This window comes from Telopea speciosissima, chromosome 11 (genome assembly GCF_018873765.1).
Source record: "Telopea speciosissima isolate NSW1024214 ecotype Mountain lineage chromosome 11, Tspe_v1, whole genome shotgun sequence".
Taxonomy (NCBI): domain Eukaryota; kingdom Viridiplantae; phylum Streptophyta; class Magnoliopsida; order Proteales; family Proteaceae; genus Telopea; species Telopea speciosissima.
This window is the reverse complement of record NC_057926.1, coordinates 33,301,014-33,325,289: the sequence shown is the minus strand read 5'-3', so window position 1 is coordinate 33,325,289 and position 24,276 is coordinate 33,301,014. Positions and strand designations below refer to the sequence as shown.

The 24,276-nt window shown below is 43.2% G+C and overlaps 1 non-coding gene across 1 annotated transcript; it reads right to left on the bottom strand.

The window, feature by feature from the left end:
* Positions 1-15,015: 15,015 nt before the first annotated feature.
* TRNAI-AAU lies at positions 15,016-15,089 on the bottom strand. Its single transcript has one exon. It is a non-coding gene; the product is annotated as a tRNA-Ile (tRNA).
* Positions 15,090-24,276: the final 9,187 nt, after the last annotated feature.

Sequence of the window (24,276 nt, the reverse complement as noted above, 5' to 3'; positions counted from 1 at the left end):
CATGATCCTCTTGTAAGATTGGATCTTACAGTAGGATGGAGGAGATTGTTAGAAAAAAGAAACCCAATGGAGAAAATATTCATATTCTCTCAAGATTGAATTTTCCTAGCAATCCATGCCTTTCCTAATTTAGAGAAAGATTGTTTGGGAGATAATTGAGTCACTTATAGTAACTCAATATATCTATCCCATGTGAGCTTGCAATATGGGGATTTTGTGAGAGAAATACAAATATTCATGAGATCACAAAATCAGAAAACACAAGGAAACCCATAAGTAAAAAATCGCAGAGCTCTTCCTCCTAGAAAAATTGTCCTCTTCTTCTCTATTGTTCTCTTGGTGTTTGATCCTAGAGGTGGTCCAAGCTATTGTGTTCTTGGAACTGTGGAGGAGTAAGCTTGATCGTGGTGGAAACGCAAAGCTTGCGTGATGCGTGGAACGACTGCGAAAGGGCTATCATCGGTTGGAGGTCTTGCACTTGTGAGACTTAGGTAATAATGGATCCCTGCTTTGTTCTAATTTGAATGACTTCACCATTGATATTATGATCCTATTTATGCTTCCGTTGCGATCGCACTTGCGATGCCGTCAATTCCAAGTTACTGTCAATAAGAAAAGAAAAATTTAAGAAACATCAAAGAATTTAGTAAAACAATTCAAACTTACATTGAGAATGGAAGGTTCTGGTAAGGGGCATTTTACTGGTTGATCATTGTCCAGATGCTCAATTGGGTGTTCAACTGCCTTAAACTCTATATCCACTTCAATTCCATGAGAGGCAGCTCCAGCAATAGTACTACTAGGACGAGTGCTCTCGGAATGCAGTAGTGGATGCGGTGGTGGAGATACTTGCCTCTCATCCTGCACCATAATAAGTTTCCTCAATTTAATAAAATTAATCCTTACATGTATGATTCCTAGATGTATGAGAAGAAAGAAAGAAAGAATTGAAAAAAGAAATATGAACATAAGTGAAAACAACCTGAATGAACTGAAAAAAGAAATATGAACATAAGTGAAAACAACCAGAGTGAACAAGTTTTTGGGATAAATCAATGAAAAAAATGAAAGTTGAGTGGTTAAACAGTCTTCTCAAAGGATTAAGAACAAGACTCATTTATGATATCTAAAGAAATTTGTAAAAACTGCAGAAGTAATACCAAGAATTTAATAATTCCCCTGAATAAAATTAACATGATTGATCATACAAGGAAACAAACTAGTTCAGATAATGAAAGGCCAAGAAACTAAAACCAGACCTCTATCTCCCTAAGACTAACATTCAGAGTTAGTGGAGGAATCAAAAAACAGAGTCAAACAAACAATGACTCTTAGAGAAACAGAAAACAATCATGGAGGATCAAAAGAGATGGCAAAACAAGAATGAAGTTGGGAATTTTCATTTAAAGAAATGAACCCACAACAAAATAAAGAAGTTAGCCATTTAAACAAAAAACACCCAATGCCCAGACACTGAAACCCAATTCACAAGTCAGATCAATAACAAAATCATAAGAAAAGGGCAAAAACAAAAAACTGAAATGTCTTTCTAGCAAAGAACTATCAAGAGATGAGAGGGATGATTACAAATGTACTTTGAGTTCGTCCAAGCCCACTTCTCCCAGAGAATCCTGAGAAGGTACCCACCATTCTCTTCCCTCTCTCGTCTCCAATCACTAATTACACAAAATGGGTCTTCTCTAATCTTTCCCTTCTTCTCGGGCAATAAATATCTCTCTCTCTGTCTTTTAGTGTTCTCTCTCTGTCTTTTAGTGGAACGTAGAACAGGAAAGATTCTTTTTCTTTTTTATATAATCTTCTGGATATTGAAGGATACTTGATTGGTGTGCCGGGTTTTGTTTGGGTTCTGTCCCCCCCTCTCTCTCTCTCTCTCTCTCTCTCTCTCTCTCTCACAGTGAGAGATATGTGATGGGGGAACATTAGAAAAAGCTACAAGAGACATGAAATGGACAGTTGGCACTTTGAGAGAATCCATGAAAACTTGTCAACGTTCCAATGGATTAACGTAAAGCAAAGCAAATCAAAGAGTGACGTGAGAGATACATTCATTACGATACAAAACCTTTCATACCACGTCTACCTTTCATACCATGCCTTCCCTTTATTATCATTTATTTATTATCATTTAGGGAAAAAGATCTATGTTCAGGAGTGTGGTCTAGGCCAGCATTCCCACGAGTCTATCTCTCTCTTCCCCATGTGAAAAGACATATCTATCCCCTTGTTTTAAGGAGGACAGAGATAGACACATGGGAGTGCTGACGTAGGCCACACTCCTAGACAGAAAACTGTTTCCCTTCTATTTATTACTATTTATGTGACGCAATCATTGTGGCAATGTCAGGCGACTTAGGCCTAGCCCACCTGGGAAGATTGATTGAGCCATTCTTTTTGTTGCCTGCCATACATGAGTTTCAATTTTACCCAAAATACTTGAAAATTAGTCTACCAGGTTGGCATAAGAGTGTCAATTTTGGACTAGAAAGGGTAATCATGGTTTTAGTGCACGGTATCGGAACAGGTATTGATGACATGCAAAATCATTACGATTGATATGGTATCGTCCTAGATCGGCTGAATCTGACAAAAATACCTCTGAATTTTCTTAAAAACGAGTTTTTTGATCATTTTACCTTTTGTTCGTACCATACTATCAATACGGTATTGACACGGTATCGGTATCGATGACTAGTAAAATCGATACGTATCACTTTATACGGACGATACGATATCGATACTTAAAACCATGAGGGTAGTCGCATCGAATCCGAATCAGAATCGACTCACCCATTAGCTTATTGGTCCGGTTCCGAATCTACCAATTAGGAACCGATAGAACTAGAACAAATTCACATTATAATAACCGATAGAACTAGAACAAATTCACATTATAATCCTATATATGTTATATAATTCTTTGGACGCAAGATCGTGAGAGTTAAAATCAAGTCCTTTATTTTTTTTGGTCCATTTGGAGAATGCTAACTTGAGAATATATCTTAAAATAATCCTAACTGATGTTCCAACTTATTAATTAATACAAAACAAGAGGTAGTATAAACAAATTTTGTGATTTAAAAAATGAAAAAGCGAAGCATATCTCATGTGATTGAAATTAGTGTCTTTGATGAGCCATAAAATAGCCCACCATTCAGAGGGTGACACGTGGATGGAACCAGGCCGAACCCGAGAACCGAGCCGAACCAAACGGCGGGGCCCCAAACAGGGTACCAAAGGGGAGGAGATGGCCCCACTCACCGACATGGCCAACCAATGTCGATCTCCGAGCACTGAGCTGAGCCCACCCTGCTCAGCCATACGACTGAGGATCACCAAGGACGAGTACCTGCCTAAGCTCCCATGCAATCTACAATGGTAACACGCTGGCCGAGCCGAGCACTGCGTCGAGGTTCAAAACGCCTGCCATTCGAGCCGAGCATTGTGCCGAGGTTCAAAAAGCCTGCCATCTGGGCCAAGCACGAGACCGAACAGCGGGGCCGCGGTCTTCCAAGATCGAGGCCCCGCCAAAAGCGATAACTACGGCCCACCCAAAATCAAGGGGCCACATCATCATACCCCAACAATCGCGGGACGCGAATCGGGCCGCAATCTCTCAACGGAATCGAATCACACTCCAATAATGACTCTTACCTCATTCGGAGTTCAACTCCGAGAATATCCCTCCACTTTGCTCCGCATGGAAGAACCCAACCAAAAGAGGACTCTTACCATACAAGGACCCATCTGGCCGCCTCAGCCTCATCCTATAAATACCCAGGTATGGAGCTCAAACGCTCATCTCACTTTTCACTAAGTAGATACGCTATTGCCCCGGAGGCCTAACTTAAGCATCGAAGAGTCCTTGGCCGGAGCCACACCCGACTCTCTTGTGCTCACTCAATTTTTGCAAGCTCATCCTTGGACTAACCGGGTGACGAAGGTTTTCGCACACAACAGATTTGGCGCCGTCTGTGGGAACGACGTCAGCTAGACATAGTTGTTTCAACCAATCAAGAGAGCAAAGACAATGGTTGTACAAACCAGATCGGGTCAGCACGACTCCACCTCCCGAGGAGATGAGCCACAGCCCGATAGGCGAGCGAGGCACTCACCGCCCCCTGAAACATCACGGCAAGGTACCGCCGAAAGATCCCATGGGGAGTGGGAACTCAGTGTAGTGCGAGCATCGCCGCCAACCAGGTTTCGTCAGTAGACGAGGCAATGGAGGAAGTGGTTTGAACACGGCGGTGGAGGGTCAGCCCCGAGCCGAGCCGAGCTGAACCTGAATAGGTTGAATTTTCCACCGCCACCGTCCATGCCGGAGAATTTGAACCCTGAAGCCCCAGCGAACAACCGGCAGGTTATGGATATTCAGCTGCAACTGCTCCGCACTAATGAGATGTTGCGAACCTTCATAAGCCAGATGGCCCAGAGAGGGCTCTTGCGCCAGCTGTCGGCTGTACCACCTTTGACACCAGCACTCATCGAGGGAAACCTACAGTAAATTGCCGATCGACGTATAGCCGAACTAACCCGAGCCTCATCGTCTCATCCTCCCGGCCAAAACACTCCACCTCCATGATCGAACAGGAGTGTTCATCGGGATGATCGGGAGCGTTGGCAAAGTTTGAGGATGAGAGTAGAGCTATAACCAACGGCCTCGGTAGCTAGAAGATCGATATTCTTCGGCAGACTTGGGGAGGACGCCGAGAACGAAGGGAAGAACCCAACGGAGGACGCATCGCAAGAGAAGGTGAAAGATCTCGTCGTAGCCCTCGGTGCCAAAGTTTGTCCCGCCAAGAAGAACAGCAAAGAAGCCCTTGCGGGCCCAACTTCCAAGGTAAAAGAAGGGCGAGAAGGAGTGAAGTCGATCGAGCCAAATAGAACAGCCGACCTCAGTTGGATGATCATGAAAGTCGACCCTGAGCCGAGGAGCAGAATGGCCAAGCACCTAAAATCGAGGTAGAAAGGAGGTTGTGAGAGTTGGCCAAACAGGTTGAGGGATTTAAGAAACATATGACTCCAGACGCCTACTCATTGGTCGAACGACATCCCTATCCTCCTGAGATTATGACCACGCCACTATCGGCTGGGTTCAAGCCGCCTCCCTTCGACCGGTATGACGGGACAACTGACCCGACGGATCACATCAACTATTTCAATGCAATGATGACCATGTATGGGGGGACGAAAATCGTCTCCTGCCAAGCTTTCCCTTCATCTCTTAAAGACGCGGCGACCTCATGGTTCTCGTGGTTGCCGCCGAACTCTATAACAAGTTTCGCTCAGCTCTGTCGAGCCTTCGTCATGCGTTTCCAAAGCAGTATGAAGCACAAAAAGATGACGGTCAACCTCCTGAGCATAAATCAAAGGCCTGACGAGTCAATAGAGCATTCGTCTCTCGTTTCAACAAGGAATCCTTGGACATCAAGGATTTGGACGAGGATACAACACGCACGGCGATGAGCAATGGTTTCTCAGACATAGATCTCATTAAGGACTTAGCCCAAAAACCAACCAGGAACATGGCTGAACTCTTGGAGAGGTGTAACGAGTTCGCGAACATGGCTGAGGTGCTCCAAGCATGGAAAGCGAACGAAGGCAAGACCGAGAAGAAAAGGCTGCAGGTGACGATCGTAAAGATGAAAAGCAAACTAAGTCCGACAACCAAGCCGAGAAGATGGACCGAGCCAGGAGTCCCGAATACACTCCCTTGAATACCTCGTGAAAGGAGATTTTGATGCAAATTCTAGATGACGGGTACATCCACAGACTGCGGCCGATGCAAGCCGGGTCATCTCAAAACCCTAAAAAAATATTGTCATTTCCACAAAGATATCGGTCACGATACCGAAGACTGCTATCAGCTAAAGAGATAGCTTGAAGAGCTGATCAAGGTGGGACACCTGAAGTGGTACACTAAGGGAGCCGCGAAGAACAAGGGGGTCGACGACCAGAAGACCGCGATCGGAAGAAGGCCGAGTAAAAGTCGGATAGCCGAAGGGCCAAACAAGTGAAGGTAAAGCCCGAGCCAAAACGAAAGATGATGGAGCAGGGCCGAGCAATGACAAATGAGCGCCCATATACACCATCCTTGGGGGACCCGGACAAGAATCCACCCGAAAAGCCAAGGCAAACGCTAGGTTCATCGGAGTCGCAGAGATGCCGAGCAAAAGGCTGAAGTCTAAGGCGACAATCTCCTTCACTGAAGCCGACCTCGAAGGTGTAAGTTTACCTCATGATGATGCTTTGGTGGTGCAGGTAGAGATCGCGAGGAGACCCGTCCACTGAGTATTGATTGATAAGAGGGAGTCGGTGGATTTAATGTCACTCGACATGTATCGACAGTTCGGCTTTGGCGATGATGCGCTTAAGCCCGAAGGAACCTCCATCCACGGATTCTCAAGAGCCTCGGCCACGATCAAAGGGTCGATCAAACTACTTGTTACGTTCGGACAAGCCCTGTGTTAAACGGTAATCCAAGTTAAGTTCATAGTGGTGTGGTCGGTGGTGGTCTTTAATGCCAGACTCGATCGTCCATCACTCACCGCTCTCCAAGCCATCATTTCATCGGTGCATCTAAGGATGAAGTTCCCCACAGAAAATGGGATCGGAGAAATCCGAGGTAACCAAAAGAAGGCTCGAGAATGTTACGCAACATTCGTCAAGCAAAACAAAGGAAATGTTCGAGGAATGGCCATGTGCCTCGAGCACCTCCCTGAAGACCAACGAGAGGAGTTCACTGAGAGACGCGGGAAGCCCGTGGAAGACCTCATCCCATTCTCCATTAGTGATGAAGATCCTACCTGGACGGTACAATTCGGATCACTACTGAGCGAGGAACAAAGGAATCCGCTCAAAAATTTCTTAAAGATGAACAACGACATCTTCGCCTTGTCAGCCACCGACATGCCTGGTATACTAAGGCACATAGCCGAGCACCAACTCCACGTAGATCCAAACCGAAAGTCGATCCAATAGAAGAGAAGAAATTATGCCCTCGACAAGCAAATTGTGATCGAAGAAGAAGTGGAGAAGCTTCAACGATCAGGGTTCATCCGAGAAGAAAAATTCCCAACCTGGCTGGCAAATTTCGTCATGGTTCCCAAGCCGAACGAAAAATGGAGAATGTGCGTCGACTACACCGACCTCAACAAGGCGTACCCGAAAGATGAGTATCTGTTACCTTGGATTGACCTCTTGATAGACGGCATCGCTGGGCACAAGATCCTGAGCTTCATGGATACATACTCCGAATATAACCAAATCCTAATGCATGAAGAGGATGAGATGCACATGGCCATCCGAACTGACCAAGAAAATTTTTGCTATAAGTTCATGCCATTCGGACTGAAGAATGTCAGAGCGATGTACCAGCGGATGGTGAACCACATGTTCCACGAGTAAATCGGTAGAAATATGGAGGTCTATGTGGATGACATGTTAGTGAAGAGCTTGAAGGCTGAGCATCACTTGGCTGACCTCGAAGAAGCCTTCGGAGTACTGAGGAAGAACCAAATGAAGATGAATCCCGCCAAATTCGCTTTTGGTGTAACTTCAAAAAAATTCCTTGGCTTCATGGTCTCCATTCGAGGCATTGAAGCCAACTTGATGAAGATCAAGGCCATCCAAGAGATGAGCCCTCCAACGGTGATCCGAGAAGTAAGAGTAGCGGCACTGACATGATTCATGTTGAGATCAGGCGACAAATGCCTACTGTTCTTCAAAACTTTGAATTTTGGAGCCCGAAAGATTTTCTGTGGACCGATGAATGCCAATGAGCTTTTGAAGGATTGAAGAAGTACTTGGAGAATCCGCCTCTCCTCTCCTAACCTGAACCTAAAGAAGAGCTCCAAATCTACCTAGTCGTAACCCCGGTGGCGATCAGCGTGGTACTAATAAGGGAGGAGGGCCGAGCTCAGAAGCCCATATACTACATCAGCGACGTTCTCGTCGACGCCGAGACGAGATATTCCAAGTTTGAGAAAGTAGCGTTCACCCTTGTAACAGCCGCTAGAAAGCTGAGGCCATATTTTTAAGCTCATCCAATTACGGTGTTAACTGATCAACCCCTCAAGAAGATTCTACACATGCCAGATGTATCGGGTCGACTAATCGCATGGGCGATGGAGCCAAGTGAGTACGATATAAGCTATCGCCCAAGGACAGCGATAAAGGGACAAGCCCTGGCGGACTTCATCGCCGAATGCACCATACCCGACATCCAAGGTCGAAGAGATAAACCAACAGATGAGGCCGAAGTTGAATCCGAAGCTGAGCAGTCGTGGATCATGAATGTAGATGGCTCGAGCAACTCCGTCGGTAGTGGGGCGGGACTAATCTTAGTCAGCCCTTAGGGGTTTCGCATTCAATACACTTTGAGATTCAAATTCTCAGCCTCCAACAACGAGGTTGAGTATGAAGCCCTCCTAGCCGAACTCCGAGTCAGCAAGGTCTTAGGCGTCAATTGACTGAAGGTACGAAGCGACTCACAGCTCGTGGTCAACCAAGTAAGCAGAGAATACGTGGCTAAAGATGAAAGGATGATAGCCTACTTGAGCCAAGCCCGAGCATTGATCTTTGAGCTCGAGCATTTTGAGGTGGTTCGAGTGCCAAGAGAAGAGAATGCTATGGTTGACTCCCTCTCAAGGCTGGCCGAAGCTGACTTCCCAAATCTGAGCCGATCGGTGTACCTAGAAATTCTTAAAAAATCCTCTTTGTAGGAAGAAAGCGTCGTACACATTGAGGAAGACGGGCTGACCTGGATGGACCCGATGGTCAACTATCTGGAAAATGATCAGCTCCCGGAGGACCGAGATGAGGCAAGAAAGGTCAAGATCTGGGCCGTGAAGTACACGATGATTGACGGGGTCTTATACAAGAGGGCTATCTTGGCTCCCCTCCTTCGATGTCTCTAGCCGAAAGGGGCCGAGTATGCTATGGCGAAAGTACATGAAGGGATACGTGGGAGCCATATGGGAGGCCAAGCACTGGCATATAAGATACTTCGACAAGGATTCTACTGGCCAAGAATGCAAGAAGAGGCCATGAAGTATGTAAAGATATACGAAAAGTGTCAATTGTTCGGACCCATTCCGAGCCGACCTGCAACGAAGCTGACCCCGATGCTGAGCCCGATACCGTTCGCTATGTGGGGGATGGATATTCTAGGACATTTTGTCCCAGCTTCCGAAAATTCAAAGTACTTGGTTGCAGCCATTGACTACTTCACTAAGTGGGTCGAGGCCGAGCCCTTGGCCACTATCACTGAGAAGAATATGGAGAAGTTTTTTTGATACAAAATCATCTACCGATTTGGGCTACCCAAAGTGCTCATCACAGATAACGGTACGTAGTTCAACAACCCAAGCTTCCAAGAATTTTACAAGCACTTTTACATAGACTTCCGCCCGGTAGTAGTAGCTCATTCAAAAGCAAATGGAAAAGTAGAAGTGTCCAACAGAACACTAGTAGCGGGGATCAAGAGGAGGTTGGACAAAGCGAAAGGAAAATGGGTGGAAGAGCTACCGAGCGTGCTTTGGACGTATCGGACTATCATGAGAATGCCAACCAAAGAAAGCCCATTTTGGCTGACATACGGAACCTAAGTGCTCACCCCTGTGGAGGTCAAAGCCTCATCATATAGAGTGCACAATTTTGACAAGAAAACCTATAAAGATGAGCTAAGAGCAAATCTTGACTTCCTCGATGAAGTAAGAGAAAATGCTTTGCTTCGGAATACCACCTACCAGCAAAAGACGGCGAGATACTACGACTCGAGGGTGAAGGAAAGACAATTCGCCAAGGAGACCTTGTCCTCAGGAAAGCAAGCGCATCTCTGCCAAGGCAACAAGGAAAGCTAGCACCCAATTGGGAGGGACCGTACATAGTCTCCAAGTAAATTCGCCCAGGGACGTATCGCTTGCAGACTCCTGGGGGCAAGAAGATACCTAGGCTGTGGAACGCCAAAAACTTGAAGAATTTTTTTCAATAAAAGTGACAAGTATTATGTTCAACTCAGCTCAGACCTTGCCTATTTTTGTTCATCCACGCCCTCGGCCTCGGCCTTGGCTTTCATGTTCAGTTAAAATTCAACATCAATAAAATGAGTTCTTTTCTTCTCCCAAGTTTGTTTCAAGTCTATCACATACCAAGTAATAAGACCAATCCTCATAGATTGGCTGACGCCGAAGACCAACCCTCAGAGGTTGGCAACCAAGTCATAAGACCAATCCTCATAGATTGGCCAATGCCAAAGACCGACCCTCATAGGTCGGCATCAAAGTCATAAGACCAGCCCTCATAGGTTGGCCGACGCCGAAGATCGATCCTCATAGGTTGGCAATAAAGTCATAAGACCAACTCTCATAAGATGGCTGACCTTTAAGACTAGCCCTCACAGGCTAGCTATAGTCCTACACTAAAGCAGAGCACGGCGACCGAGCCAACTGCTAAGGTTTACATGGAAAATTAACCAAGGCATTAAGCTCGGCTGAGAGATCGGGATCGGTGAAACGTTTATACATTAAAGTAGAGCACGGAGACCGAGCAGATGGCTAAGGTTTACATGAGAAGCAACCCAAGGAGTTAAGCTCAGCTGAGAGATCGGACTTGATACAGTGTTCCCATGCTAAGATCGAGTAAGATTACTGAGCCGACATCGAAGATTAAAAATAATAATAAATTTGCAAAGGCATAGAGCTCGGGTCAGCAAGCAGACATGGTACTCGATCTCGGTGCTCGGACGCGAGAGTAGTGTTGTCAAAGCGTTAAAAAAAATGACCGAACACAGATACTTAGACAAATTTGGAAGAAAATAGTCATTTCATCAATTGAAAGCCAAAAGCTCGGCACGTTACATACAAAAGCCAATGACTCGCACAGTCAAAAAAAGAAAGATTGTTCTTAAGACCCCGAGCACGGGGTGTGTATAACCTCATCGAATGAGAAAAAGAAAGCCTCAGAGGGTAGGTGCGTCCTTCGAGTCCTCGACAGGGAGCTCTTTCGGGTCCTTAGTGATGGAAGTTAGCTGAGCTGTCGGGTCAACTTTGGTAAAGACCAACTGAAGGACCTCAACCCCATCCTCCTCTCCCAAGTCCTCGACCACGGTGGTCGGGTCTTCATCGAACTCAGAGAGGTTTAGATCAGGGTAGGCGGCCCTCAGCTCGGACTGAAGCTCGGCTCGGCCCTCATCATAACCAACCGCATAGGAAGGCTTTCGCAAGCTGTGGTACAACTCATCGAAGTCCTTCGACTGAAGGTACTCCCCCATGGCCTCGGTCCAAGCATAAGCCAAATCAGCCTCAGCCTCCTTCCTTTCTTGCTCAAGTTCGGCCTTCAAGGCCCGCACCTCCTTCTCGTTTTGGACTCAAAGAGAATGCATCTCGGCACAGAGGGCCTTGAGGTCAGACTCGACCTTCTCTATCTTTGCCTCCGCCTCCCGATGCGCTTGGATGGCCTTTCTGGCCTCCTATCCCGCTGCCTTGGTTTGGGCCTCGAGAGAGGCATTGTCCGAGATCGCCCCCTCGAGCCAAAGAGCAGCCTCGACCGCCTTAGACAAACCCTGAGACAAATGAGCAGAGCAGATGTCAGAGCACCGACACGGAAGATAATTGCCTAAGGGAGAAAAACTCATCATAGCCACGTCCTGAAACAGCATGGATAAGGGCTCGGCGTTGCTCAAGGCCAAGAGCAGCTTCTTGTCAACAGGGAGGCGACTGGCATCAAGCCACTCCTTAGTATGAGTGGCCGAGGTCAGAGCTGAGTCCCCCTCAAAGACACACCAGGCGGGTCAGATCGGGAGGTTGCTGGACAAGGCCCTCCCCAAGGCCAGACTGGCCAATCCCGAGGCCGAGGACACCCCAGGGGGATTGATACCCTTGACGTTGAAGGAGAGTTTGGGGAGCTTCGGATCCTTTGGTGGGCTCTAATCGCCCTTCTCCCTCTTCTTCTTCTCCTTCTTCAGTGGGCTCAGCTTGCCCTTATTCTTCTCGGCCTCAAGGCTGACCACCGTGTCCTTAGGGCTCTGCATGCCCGACGCCTTGCCCTTTCCAGTTTTGGAGGCCTCAGTCTTCGCCTTGGTCTTCTTGGCCACCTTCCTCTTCCTCTCCTCTGCAAGCTCGGCCTTCAATAGAGCCAAGTCAAGCTGGCGGACGTGGCCGACCACTGCAAGAAAGGAAAGAAAGGTCAAACTACAACAGAAAATAAAAATTCTCAAGTGCTGAGCTCGGCTCGGATTTTCCTACCCGGGGTCAACCTCCACAACTGGAGGAATTCCTCGTTCAGGAGCTGTTGAATATCGAAGGGTGTCTGCCGAAGAATCTGGTCGTACAAGGTCTGCTCATACTCATTCAAAGGCAACACCCGATTGATGTAGCTCAGTTTTATCTCCTTCCACTCGGTTCAAAAGGGACAGTTAGGGATGGTGGCAAAGAAAAACCTCAGCTTCCAGTGCTTGTTGGAAGTCGGCACATGGGCGAGGTATTTGAAGGAATTTAGGGTCGAGCACTTCTATGCTCGGCAGGTGAAATAATACCACCCATTGTCTCGGTATCTCTTTAAATACCAAAGCCGAGCAAAAAGGTTGACGGTGGCAGGCTGACCCATCCTGGCGAAGAAGACGTGGAAGCCGTACATAAGCAGCCACGTGTTCGACGTCAGCTGACCCGGGGATAGATGAAAGTGATCTAGGATCTGGTCCACCAGGTCGAGCACTGGAAATCGGAAGGCATATTTGAAGGTGATCTCGTACAAGGCCACCTCGTCGGGCTTGATAACGCAGGCCATTTCTCGAGGATGTGGAGCTCAGAGTTTGATGTCCTTGGGAATTGCATACATTTCCTTGAGGACCCGGATCTCGGCCTCGATGACCGCGCTCTTGATCAAGCCAACGCTTCCCTCGGTAGGTTCTGGGACGTCCAAAGAAGAATCGACCAAACTAATTTCATCATCAGAAGATCTCTCTTCGTCTGACTCTTCGTCTTCGTCGGAGGACAATCCCGAACTCCCAACACAGTCCCCACGGATGGGCTGAGCCTGATGGCTAGACTCTTGAGGAAGGGGGGCTTCGGCACCGTTGTTCAGACAAGATTCCACAGCCACGGGCTCATCCGAGGTTGAGTCCAGCAGGTCTATTACGGGAGAAAGGGTGGAGAGCTCTCGGCTCAAACTCACGATCTCTCGCACCCTGGCGAGCACTTCACCTTCAGAATCACTACCAACTAATATGTTGAAATAAGGGAACTTACTGGTTGAACGAAGCTTGGGCGACGAGCCGAACACAATGGAGAGCTGAATGCTTAGGAAAGTCGTGCACTTGGAGATCTGAAGACTCTGATTAAGCCGAGCTCTCTGAAGATTTGAATAGTAATAAATGGAAGATGAACCTTCGCTATTTATAGCCACCGAATTGCCAAGATCCAACGGTCGAAGAACGTCCAGGGTAGGAAATCTAACGGTCCAGATCAAGGGACGGTTCAAATTCTCAAGTGTCATAATAGCTCCGAGTGACGTGTCACTGACAGTGCAACTGTCAGAATCCATACGAGACGTCAAATCCTCGTAGAAGGAGGGCTCGGCCTCTGCCTCGAAAGGAAATGATCAGCACACCAAGAACCGTACTCATCAAGATCGAATTGAGCCTTGATGAGTAGGGGGCCTGTGATGAGCCATAAAATAGCCCACCATTCAGAGGGTGACACGTGGATGGAACCAGACCGAACCCGAGAATCCAGCCGAACCAAACGGCGGGGCCCCAAATCGGGCACCAAAGGGGAGACAATCGCCCCACTCACCGACATGGCCAAGCACCAAGGCCGACCGATGTCGATCCCTAAGCACTGAGCCGAGCCCACCCTGCTCGGCCATACGGTTGAGGATCACCAAGGACAAGTACCTGCCTGAGCTCCTATGCAATCTACAACGGTAACACGCTGGTCGTGCCAAGCACCGCATCAAGGTTCAAAATGCCTACCATTCGAGCCGAGCACCGTGTCGAGGTTCAAAACGCTTGCCATCTGGGCCGAGCATGAGACCGAACAGTAGGGGCGCGGCTGTCCGAGACTGAAGCCCCGCCAGAAGCGCCTACTATGGCCCACCCGAAATCACGGGGCCACATCATCATACCCCGACAATCGCGGGACGCGAATTGGACCGTAATCCCGCAATGGAATCGAATCACACTCCAATAAGGACTCTTACATCATTAAGAGTTCAACTCCGAGAATAACTCTCCACTCTACTCCACATGGAAGAACCCAACCAAAAGAGGACTCTTACCATTCAAGGACTCATCTGACCGCCTCAACCTCATCCTATAAATACCCAGGTATGGATCTCAAATGCTCATCTCACTTTTCACTAAGTAGATACGCTATTGCACTAGAGGCCTAACTTAAGCATCGGAGAGTCCTTGGCCGGAGCCACATTGGCTCTCTTGTGCTCACTCGGTTTTTGCAGGCTCATCCTTGGGCGAACCCGGTGACGGAGGTTTTCGCACGCAACAGTCTTATTACAATATTAGATATATGTAATATGTGTTACGGTTTTTTTATTTTTTAATCACAAAACTGTGTTGAAAGGATAATATAAGAAAATAAAAATGTTGGAATAATCTTACTACATTCACTCTCTCATCTTTTTCTTGTTTAGACACTCTGCTAGCCCTAGCACACTACTATCGGCACTCCTAGTTGTGCTAGCGTATCGGCACTCCTAGTTGTTAGTAGTGAAGGAACAAAGATGATGAAGGATTGTTGGTGAAGTCTGATCTCAGTCTTAAAAGAAGATACGACCTGGTCTAACCAACAAGATTCTCAATCCATCCATACTCCGTTGCACTACCAGTGAATTTTCAACCAATTATGCCCTTATTTTAGGTAGACCGTAAAAAATAGAAGAAAGTTTTAAAACCAAAATTTTCAACCAATTATGCCCTTATTTTAGGTAGACTGTAAAAAACAGAAGAAAGTTTTAAAGACAACATCAAAATAAACTTGGCCCATGCAGGTCTCGAACCTGCGACCTTCGCGTTATTAGCACGACGCTCTAACCAACTGAGCTAATAGGCCAATATATAAAAATTATGTTGGAATATATTTTTTTTAAAAACACCACAAGAGAAAATTTTCCTTACATACAATCTAAGATTTGATTAAATAGTACTTTATTATTGTGAACAAAACTTTGACAACTTCTACTTGTGTTGGATACATTTTCACTCAACATTTTTTGATAGAAGAATGCAACAATGGTCAATTAAGAGGTTATGTTTTAATTCATTTTCTTTTGTTGCCTTTATCTGTTTTTAGTTAAGAGTCATGCACAAAAAAGAAGAAAGTTTCCACGTAAAATCAATACAAAATGTTAGAATTTTGCTTGAAATTTTTTTTTAGAAACAAAAAAAAAAAATCAAAATAAATTTGGCCCATGCAGGTCTCTGCAAGCTTCGCGTGATTAGCATGACGCTCTAACCAACTGAGCTAAAAGGCCAATATAAGAAAATAAAAATGTTGGAATATTTTTACAACATTTATTCTAAAAAAAGAAGAGCAAATGTAGCATGTGTTAGCTTATTATAATATTATTAGATATATGTAGCATGTGTTATAATATTTTCTTATACAAGTTTTGTGATATAAAAAAAAAAAGGGAAGCATATCTCATGTGATTGAAATTAGTGTCTTATTATAATATTAGATATATGTAGCATGTGTTATTGATTTTTTTTTTTTTTTATCACAAAACTCTATTGAAAGGACAATATAAGAAAATAAAAATGTTGGAATATTTTTACTACATTCACTATCTCTTCTTTTTCTTAGATGAGCGATTAAGTATGTCCGCTCTATGTGGGCGAGTGAGAGATATAACCAAATCGGGTTTGGACTCGAGGCCCAAACCCGCACCCACTTGGGGCAGTTGTGGGTCAAGAGGGCCCACTAGGGCTAGGGTTAGGGTTAGAGGAAGGGGGCCACATGGTGGTCCCCCTATTCTATTTATATATTGAGTGAGAGGGGGCTGAGATATATATAGCTTCAGACGTTGCCCCTCCTCTTCCTAATTCCCACGTCTCTCTCTGTCGTCTCTCGGCTCTCACTATCTTTCTCCCACTGAGTGTGGTTGTGTTGTCAAGAGGCTTCCATCATTGCCTCTGGACTTGGAGTGTGGACGATCAATTTCTGTCGATCACCTATCGAGTGCACCACCGCGAGGAAGTCGCTTCGTTGTTCGTTTAGCCGTCAATCAAAAGTCGTCTCGATCCTGTTCCGCTGCGTTGTGGATATCATGCTACAGAGGTAATGGTCGATATCCATTCTTCTTTGTTTTAATAGTGACCATAATTGGAAAACCAGGTTTTTTACTCGGGCAAGTCACCCGAGTCGAGTCAAAATATAGTAAAACCTAGTCAAGAGTCGTGTAGACTCACCTAGTATATAAAATGACCAAACTCGGTCCATGTCTCATGTGACTAGGTATTTTTATCGATTCAAATAGAAACTCACTGAGTCTAAACTCTCTCTCTCTCTCTCTCTCTCTCTCTCTCTCTCTCTCTCTCTCTCTATTCTCTAGCCAATCATTCATTTAGTTATTTTCCTCTACTGCTTCCATCGTTATCTTCATCGATGGTTGATGCCCCGCAGCCAGAAACATGTAAAACTCATATTCCCTGCCCCTGGTCTCGAGCCCTATGAGAAATTGAGAACTATTTGCCGGTAGAGATCGGAGATGATGCTTATTTCTATCTACTGTTGTCGGTGATCTGCCCGTCGCTGAATCTAGAAGGTAAAGGGGAGGGAGCGAAGAATGGAACAATTTTCTATTAATACATGGTAGGATTGCTTTTATTTTTTAAATCAAAATTAATTTAAAAATAGAAATTGGGAAAAACGGTCAACTCAAGTTGTAGACTGCTTCTTGAATACCATAATCGCCTATTGCACTAGCAAAGATTTCGGATTTCTCACAAGAAAACCCTAAATGCAAGCTTGGAAATCTTTTAGATCAACAAAGCAAGTCTTTGAACCTTTTTTTTTTTTTGGTAAATAGTCTTTGAACATTGATTGCCTTGAAATGAAATCCTTCAAAGCAACGTATTACATCCTTCGCACTACAGAATAGGAACTTGAAGCCCTCCCTCATGGCAAGATCAGGATCAAGGGAGTTCTCTAAGGCCTGCGCAAGTAATGGAGGTCTTGTTTCACCCAAACTTCCTCATTAGTATGTGATTAGCTACTTACCCACCTTACTATTGAATTTTTCAAATTAATAATTAGAGCACTTGGAAGTAGTTAGATCTTTGGGTAAGATGGTACGGAGGATACTTTTGTGGGGGTGGTATTTTGAGATAGAAGCAAGAGAAGTTTGAATTTTGGAAGGCAATATTTGGTGTAATTTTATAGGTATTTTAATTTCAAATACTTGATGGATGACTATATGACTTAAATTAGACTTGGACGGATTTCGTTTAACCCTGGGTGGTTGTAGATGATTTAATTTAGTTTCACACTTCCCATTTCTGAACTAAGAACATATTCTTGGGAGATTTCTCCCCCTTGGGGATATCCGCTCTACACCAATCCTGGACGTCCGCTTTGATATCTCTAATAAGGCAAGGCATAGTCTTCATTTATCTTTTGAAAAGACAGAAATTTCTCTCCTTCTAGATGTGCGCAACTATTGCACAAAAAGCCAATTTAGCGATGCCCCCAATCAAATCTCCCTTCAAAGTCTTGGTGATCCACTTTGCTTCCATAAGAATACCAGCTCCTGGCCTTCTAGCTGGAGAGCAAAGACTCAAAATATCTCCTCATACTTTTCTAGTAAAGGAGCAGTCAAAAAATAAATAGTCTCTATTCACCAATCCTGCCCAACAAAAAACACAATACAGAGCAACCATCTTCTGGCGTTTCCTAAGTTGATCTTTGGTTGGGAACCCATCCTTCAAGCATCTCCATGTTGTTATTGAATGCCTAGGAAAACAATTGCCAAACCATATCGAACCTGCCCAATCAACCTGTGGAGAAGATGATCTCACCAAACTCTAAGCAGATTTTGTAGAGAAGGACCTTGTAGGGGAGGCAGTCCACAAGGTAGAATCTTCTTAAAGGAGATTAAGTCTTCTAATTTCATCCAACTGCCCCCAAACCAACCTGAGAGACAAGGAAGTGGGATGGCCATGGGACCACATTCCATCCACCAGAATAGATTGCACCAAAGCCAATCTATAAGACCCTACATCGGACCTGATATGATCCCCAAATCTATTAAAGAGTACCCTAGCAGGGTGCCAAGGATCCAACCAAAGAAATGTACCTGAGCTAATCCCTTTGAATAAAAGGTTCCACCCGAACCCGATACTTCATCATCTTCCGCCAAACCCAAGAGCAATTCTGAGTAGGTTGGACAGTCCATATAGAATTCACTCGCAATTATCTATGCCGAACCCACTTCACCCAAAGTGAGTCTTTTTGGATGCGACCCACCAAATCATTTTTATAATATCTACTATATTAATATCTTTGATGCACCTAAACCCTAATCCACCCTCATTTTCCTCTCCAAAGAAGACCCCGACCATAAAAATTTTGAAAACATTGACTCCAGCTTTTTGATGATAAAACCAGGCAATCCAAATAATCCCGACCAATATATATCTCCTCCCTAAAGAACCGAAACAATTAATAGGAGATGACCAACAAATGAAAGGAAACGAGATTTCCACCATTCCAATCTCTTTCTAACCAAGTCAAAAAGAGGAGCACAAAAATGTGGCTTTTTTACTGATGTTTAGATAGCAATTTATGGAGATCAAACCCATCGAATTTTGATGATCCGTATATTATTAGAAATGTATTTGAGTTTAACATCCAATGGTGTGGGGATCAACCACAAATTTAACTAGAAACGTAGTTAAAAACTATGCCCAAAGTAGGGGGACCGCAGAACAGGTATTTTGATGAAATGATGGCCAATAGTGTCCTCTTTGCACAAAAATCTTGATTTTCCTTAAAATGATAAAAACAAAGCTTTTCCATAAGTTTCAGCCACTTCTGATAAGGTTTGGGCACCCAAGTCACAATAAGGGTAAAATGATCATTTTCTACCGAGAAACTTCTGGGAGCAATGTTAAGCTCAAAATGTCATCATTTGGAGTGTGTTTTATGGTGACAAGATTCAATGTCTATAGTCGCCAATGTTGTGTTCGCAACATGACTGGCACAATAGGACTTTGTAGCTAGATTATCAAGACTCACTTTACTAAATCATAGGTATACCAAAGGATATGTATAGTGGCCATTGTTTTGGGTAACTTTGTAATGTCCATATTTGTTTTGGGTTTTCATTAATTAGAGGGAAAAAAATTTCCTCATAGCCAATGTACTGTATGCACTCTCATATTGTTTTATTTTATTTTCTCTCTCATCTACTGACTATGTGGGCCCCATTTGGATTATACCATTCCCCAAGGTACCCTTGGTGTGGCATGGGAGATTCCCCCTCCCCTACTACTAATGTGTGGAACCCTCTCTTACTAAAAATAAATATTGTGTGGTTTATTTAGTAAAGTAGTACCAATTTTAGGGTAATATTATAACTTTCCAATAATTAAAGGCCTTAAAGTATCAATCATGAGATACCTCTCTAGATAGTACATCTAGATAATCTGCCCTCATTAATAATTGGATTTATCAAAACTATCATCTTAACCTTTTCTCCACGATATATATATACACAAGATCTAAAGTCCTAGAGGACTTACAGAAGAGGATTGAAGGGTTTGTTGGTACTACTTGATTGCAAAGAAAAAAGGGGGACGAGGGTTGAGTTTTAATGCAACCTCATTGGAAGCTCCGATTGGGAGAATCGAAATCACATTCCCTACGTGACCAGGAGTTGATCAATCGAACAAGAAAATCAAAATTGCAACGGAAACTCCAATTGAGGGTTCCAAATATTCAACTTAGCAATTTTCATCAAACTTCATAATCTGCCTTCATTCAATCATAGAGGATTACATATATAGACTTAGGCTGAGTATGAATAAGGAAGGAAAAAAAAAAAAAAAGATTCAAATCTCTAATCTTCAATCAGCCAAAAATACTTCAATCAGAATCTCCAATCAGCCAAAAATACTTCAATCAGAATCCAATCTTCTCTTCAATCAGCCCCATATACTCTCACTTAGAAATCCAATCTTCAATCAACCCAATATACTGGTTAGCTGATTAATCCTTTATTTATTTAGTAATAATTTATTTAGCAACTAAGATAACTCCAAATCTTCCCTCTATTAGGTGCAACTTCTTTCCTTAAAAATATTGGGAAGATAAGGAGTGAATGGGCTATCCTTGCAGGGGCTGACCATGCCTGGCACGCCTCTCCTTGACCCGGGCCAACCTTCGAAGAACCTTGGGGTGTGAGGTGGCAGCTTTCACTTTGTCAGCTTCATGGTCCGGTCCAGGGTTGCATCATTCCCTCCTAGTTGAAAAGAATTCGTCCTTGAATTCTTGCCTCGATCAATGATGGTTGTCGCCCCACCGGGAACCGAAAACCAAACAAAGTTATTGGTGATATCTCTAATTGAATATACCAGAATTTGCAACTCAACTTCAAATTTGATGCCGATAGCAATTGATGTATTCACGGTTCGAATAAATGAACGATTAAAATATGGTTTGTTGATGAGGCTTCTACCTTGAACAAATTGATTTAGTGACGGAAAAGAAATAACATCCAAATATGGATCATCATATGTACTAGCAATGTTGATTCACTGGAACGTATCTCTATTCAGCGATAAGTAAAGAAAGTTACACACTTGCAACGGCTCCAAATATGGATCTTAATATGGTGTCGTGTTCATCATTTCATTTAATGATGCTGTCTCACCATGTAGTGCTTCTAAATAGAATCAAGTTCAAGGTTTTCAAAACCGCCATGTTTGTCGACGCACTCATCTTGGTACTCATCAAACTTGGGAAGTTTTATCAAATCGACCTGGGTGACATTGATCACCTTCAATGTTGATTTGTGAAGCCAAACTAGTAGTTTCTGGTTCATTGTCATTGAAGCTCATATCCCATATTGGTGGAGTCCAATCGGGATAGCTGTGTCGATGAGTACTCCTCATTCAAACAGATTTTCGACTCTTTGAAGACAAAGAGTAAGCAGAAAATGTCTCTTCATTTGGAATTAGATGTTGCGAAGCTTTCCTCAATGCTTCATTCTCGAGACGTAGATTAGCAATTTCTTGCTGAAGACGCAAGTTTTCTTCTCTCCTGCATTGATATTCTCAACAAGGATGGTAAGGGTAGCTCGTCGAGGCGCCATTACAGTAATCCTAGGCTCTAGTAACCAAATAATGCAACCTCATTGGAAGTTACGGATTGGGAGAATTGAAATTGTGTTTTAGTGTTCCTTACTGTTGTTTTGTGTTTGAAGCTGAAATAAAATCAATATAAACTACACACTAGCTTCTTTTGGCTTCAAGTCCTTATTGGCCACAAGCAAGGGTAAACTAGGTTGCCAACTTTTCAATCCATGGAGCATAACACTTAATTTTTTATTTTATTTTTATTAAGATGAAGGATAAGAATCCGACAGGTTTTCTTCGAAAGTGACTGATTTGGTATTAATTTGTGGAGGAACCTAAAACCTAATCATGATGCAAGAAAACAATAAACAGAAAGAAGAAGCAATCACATAGATGAATATTGATTTAAGTTGTATGTTTTTTCTCATTATTTTACACCACTCTGGTTTTTTGTTCTTCTAGGCCTTCTCCTTTTCCTTTTGAAGCCTTTAAGTTGCACTAGATTTCTTCTTACTTGGCCAGGATATATGTGTACAAATATGCATGCATGGAGACAAGACACGGATTTGTAAGTATCTTCTCTTTTGTACTTCAATCCTTTCTTCTGTAATATGAAACCTTCACCATTGCAACTTGCAAGAAGACTGATGTTTCCATTGCCCTAGGATCATGGCCTGGTAGAATATTCCTCTATTGTTAGTTATCTAATTCAGTCATATTGTTTACTAAGTTTCTATTAACAACATCTAAAAGAAAGTACTATTTTTTCCCATGTACAAAAAGAATACTTTGGTTGTCCATCTTCTAATTGAGGTTCAAATTCTCTGTTTCCAGTTTTATTTTTGTTACTTTTTCTTTTAGTTCAATTTAGGCTTGAATTTTTTACTGTATGTAGACTTCAGAAGATATTTGTTAAAATTCCTAAACTCTACTCGATTAGGTGTAATGGCATGGTACCAGCAAAATAAGCAAGTAGGGTTTTTTTTTCGCAAATTAATCTTGATGGTTAATAGCATTCTTCTTTACCTAATTTTACAAGTATTAAATATGGGTCTTTAGCCCAATTGGCAGAGTACTTGGGGTGTGAGAAATGACTTCATACTTCAAGAGGATGGAGGTACAAATCCACCAAGTCAAATTTTAACTTCAATGGCAGTGTCATGGGAAGGGGTATTTCATGATGTAGAGAACCTAGTAGCTTAGAGAAGTGTGTCTATCTAACTTGTTTAATTTCGACCTTGTTATTTTATAATTCTTAATGCATATTTTTCTTTAGGATGCCTTTGTTATATATTGTTTGTGCTATGCTATCCTCTCTCTCTCTCTCTCTCTCTCTCTTAGAAGTATATAAAACTCAGTTCCTAATTGGGTCAAACATTATTGGACCTTATGTGGTCAAATGTTGTGAAATTTTGATTGTTAAGATATCTAGAAAGAATTATGTCGTATTAGAACAATAAATATTGCAATCCATAAAAAGTTCAAAAGGAAATGGTGAAGGTTCTGATTTTACATTATTTCAAAACATTTATGAAAGGCTTAAAATGTAAATCTTTCTCTTTCAACCCATAGTTTCCATTTTTTTAATTTTAATTTAGCTAATTTCTCTTCGGCTACAATATCTGGATCCATTTTATGAAAGTAGTCTTCAATGGATACAAAGTCTCGATACAAAATTTCTCTTTACACATTTGAGAAAGTCTCATTACCTTATAAAACCAAAATAATATGCTCTCCAACACTTAACAGATGCTTACACGTGCATTTGCACATGCATATTTACTAGTTTATATATATATATATATGAGCTGGAACATTGAGATGACATTCTATAACCCCATTTCTTAATGTAATAAATTCTAGGCAAATCTCTTCCGTAGGAGAGGAAGAATCCCTGAAGTTACTTTTTAGGATCCAATCACTACCAGAAGGGGGCAGCACCTGCACTTAGGTGGAGTATACAGTGGCGATAATCTTTTACTGCTATCGTACACATTATTCAACAACAGTTGAAAAAAGCATCACTATATAGAAGATTTCAGGAGTGGTAATATATTACCGCCACTATATATAAGTTTCCTACAGTGGTAATATAATACTGCCTCCATTTGTCACTTTGGCACTGGTTATTATAAACCACCTATGATTGGTCCTAATTAAAAGTGGAATAGCATTAACTGCAACGGAAGAGAATGTGTAATTATACATTTAACTGTAGTAATATTTTACAGCCGCTATTTTGTAAGGAGTTAGCAGCGGCATTAAATTACTGCCTTTGATTGGTCCTAATTAAAAGTGGTAATGTTTTAACCGCAATTGGAGTGAACTATTTATTATAATTGATGGGGATACCACATTATCGCTGCTTTTTATGTGAGTATGTAGAAGAGATCATATATATAACCGCCTCTGTTTGGCACTATTTGGCGACGTTTATTATGGACCGCCTCTGATTTGTCCTTTTCTCTGAGTTTTTAATCCAAGCAGAATAATATAAGAAAATGACCCCATGTTCGTTTTTCTCATAACATGTGCATACATTATGACTTTCTTTTTAGGAGAAACTAGCTTGAGTGTATTTCATTTGGGCCATTAGTGATGCTAGTAAATAGAATAATCAATCAATGTTAGGTGAGAGATTGATAGAAAACAAGAAAATTTTCAGACAAGGAATGTGTCCCAAATTTGGGGTTTTCATAAATCCTGTTCTACATGCACATGATATGATTCTCTAGAGATTATGAGATAAAAGCAGTTAGAACTTAATAGAACAAATCATCATATATAAAACATGGGATAAAGAATGCTAACCGGTCGCTGGGTGTGGCATGTACATGCGCCTAGACACAGCTGCTAGTGAAATGACCGGCGCAACCCTGGTCCTTTCCGCCTTTCCAGGGGGTGCGTCGGCCATTTCGTGCACGGCTGTTTCTAGGAGAAGG